Source organism: Meleagris gallopavo, chromosome 1 (assembly GCF_000146605.3).
Source record: "Meleagris gallopavo isolate NT-WF06-2002-E0010 breed Aviagen turkey brand Nicholas breeding stock chromosome 1, Turkey_5.1, whole genome shotgun sequence".
Classification (NCBI taxonomy): Eukaryota; Metazoa; Chordata; class Aves; order Galliformes; family Phasianidae; genus Meleagris; species Meleagris gallopavo.
Window position 1 is genome coordinate 128898855 of NC_015011.2, and position 2790 is coordinate 128901644.

A 2790-nucleotide genomic window follows, 5' to 3' on the forward strand; every position below is an offset into this window, starting at 1 on the left:
GCCAGGCTGGATGTGGCTCTGGGCAGCCTGGTCTGGTGGTTGGCGACCGTGCACATAGCAGGGGAGTTGAAACTAGATGATCATTGTGGTCCTTTTCAATGATTCTTTTCTGTTGCAAGCTGCATCATCTTTAGTAATGCCTCTGCCTCCATCTCCTCTACTCTGTTGTGCTTCTTCAATTTGAAATGTCCTCGACTACATGGCTTTGGTTCTGTTGTGACTCTTTGTTTTTTAGTCTAGTCTCCTCTTGCTGGGCAGCAATTGTTAGATCTCTGCTAAATGTATTTGGGATATATTTCTTCACTCGTATACTTTGCTTGCACTCCATGAGTTGGTGCTTTGTGGCTTAGAGGATGATTGGTTAATTATGTGTAATAGCGTATAGATAGCATTACTCTGCATGTACAAGTGTTGTGCACATGACAGACTTTGCATACGTTATGATATAAGCTGGAAGTCCTGTGGTGTGAGATGTGAAAACACTGTTTGCGTTTGTAGCAGAGTTTGCTCGGTGGCTTCTCTGTGAACGAATAATTATTCTTTGTGATGTCTGCTGTTGGTAGTACCTCCTCCCATCAGGAAAATCATGGTGCTTTCTCTCACTCTTTGGATAAATTTATTCTTATGAGTGGTAGTAAAGTTTTATTGATGCAATTCTATGGGTTTGTTGTTCACCCTGACTATATATAAATCCACGTAATTACCGTATCTTTGCGTTGAAATAGGAATTTTGCTGCACTGAACAGGTAGACTGCTCCGTGTAGGTTTTTTTTTCATCTGGAAATATAGAAAGTTATGCACAGCCTGGCAATGTTGTGAAGCTGAACTGGCACAGATGTTCCTATCCATTCTTTTTGTATCCCCAGAGCAGAATTGGACCTTGGGTACTGGATGAGTCATTTCACATCATTAAGACAAAATTGAATGTGTACTCTTTAAGGTAACTGGATCAGGGCTTCTTCATGGGAACACTGATCTAAGTTGGAAATCAGACTGAATCAGCTACACTGGATTTATTTGCTCTTAATAGAGCTTTAGAACCAACAAATTAAGTATTAATCTTTGTGATAGTGAAAGCATACTTTGAACCAAATAAGTAAGTTTTCAAAAAGTAAATCTTAGTTTTCTTTAGTTATATGGCTATTTCTGTGTAACTCACACCCTTCACGTTGGTTGTACTGTGCTTGTTAGTTGGTCGTTAACAATATTCAGGATATGTTTAGGCCTGAGTTCCTTATTTGTTACAGCTTTTCTAAAAATGAACTTTTTATAGAAGTGCTTACCAAACTTCAGCAGTTCTGTGCAGCCAGGACCAAGGTGTGGTTCTGTTTGTGACTTTTGAAAGCATTTTTATTATTATTATTATTATTATAAATACTGATGTCTTTAATTTAGAAAATGCTATTTTTTTAAGAGGAAAAATATGGGTGGGGGAGGGGTAGGGTGGAACAGGAGAGAAACCTTGCCAGAATCTTCTAGAAGGAGGAAATGGATATTTATAATAAAATGGATGAACGGAATTATAAAACTGTATTGCATCACTAGAGAGGAAAGAACAAGGAACAGTGTGTGTGGATGTTGAGCTTTTGCAGTTTCCCTGACATAACTAAGCATTTTCTGCTCTGGCTGGTATTGAAAGTCCCGTGTTTCATTTCATTGTAAACTTGTGACTAATCGAACGGCTGTTCTCGTTTATATCACTTTGAAGCAACAGTGAGTTGCGCGTGGTGCAAAAACTGACATACAATGTTTTGCATTATAGGTACAGGAACTGTAGAAGTCCATTTTAGAATTGGGAAGTAGAAGTTTCTGCAGCTCTGGAAAGATATGGTATGTCTGTGTTTTCACTTCTATTGTATATATGTGTTATGACTAATAATAATAATTATACTTCACTGATTTAAACAAGTTGAAAATAAATTCAGGAAAGCACAAACATTCATTTTTTCCCATATTTTTTCAACTTCAATGTCTGTTACTTTTAGACTTAGTTTCTTTGGATAGCTGTGTTACTTGATATTCTTGGAGAAAATAAAGATGCAACATTGATGAATTCCCTTTTAATTTGTTATACAAGCACAGCATTATGCTACTATGATTCATCTATTTCTCCGTTGGTTGGATAAGACCTGGTGCTGTTGCTGAAGGCTTTTTCCGTGCTGCTGTACACGTTTATAGTCAGACTTCTACACTTTTTAAATATAACTTGCAAAATAGACTCAGAACTACTGGGAAAGTTAACCAAACATCAGCGTAAGCAAAATTTACAAATTGGGATGTTTGGAAACTCAGAAAAGTAACCTTCTCTAACATTGGCCTGTGCCACATGGTGTCTCTCTTTGTCTGGGCTCTTAAGTGTCCAGCAAGGTTAAAACTCTGTGCATGCATTATAACAAAATCAAACTTTACCCTGTAGTTACTCTTGTTCCTATTGTCTAACCCTATGCTGCAGTAGTCCAGCATTAGAGAAAGTCTGCACCACTCGACAGTGGCTCAAGTTCTATAGTGTTCTTGATGCATCCTCTTAACTTTCTGAATTGCTGCATTCAGAAAAAAAATAATATTAGAGTTCAGATTTTTCTAGATTATCAAATGTATTAATAAAAATCATATGGAATTACTTCTGCAATTACATCTAAGCTATGAATATACTTTTTTTTTTTTAAACACTTTAAGTACTGGAAAGAATTTAACTCATGATACAAGTTTTATACCTGTATATTTATGTCTAGATTCTTCTTTTGAAGATATCTAACATGGAAAAAATAGTAAAAAAAAATAAAAAATATT

General features: G+C 36.2%; 1 protein-coding gene across 2 annotated transcripts in view; it reads left to right on the forward strand.

The window, feature by feature from the left end:
* The window catches only part of UBE3A (ubiquitin protein ligase E3A), a 46326-nt gene that overhangs the window by 2766 nt on the left and 40770 nt on the right, over positions 1-2790 (forward strand). For both annotated transcript variants that reach the window (XM_010727580.3, XM_003203151.4), the window contains exon 2: positions 1763-1830. The gene's annotated coding sequence lies outside the window, so the exon portion shown is untranslated. The remainder of the gene's footprint in view (positions 1-1762; positions 1831-2790) is intronic.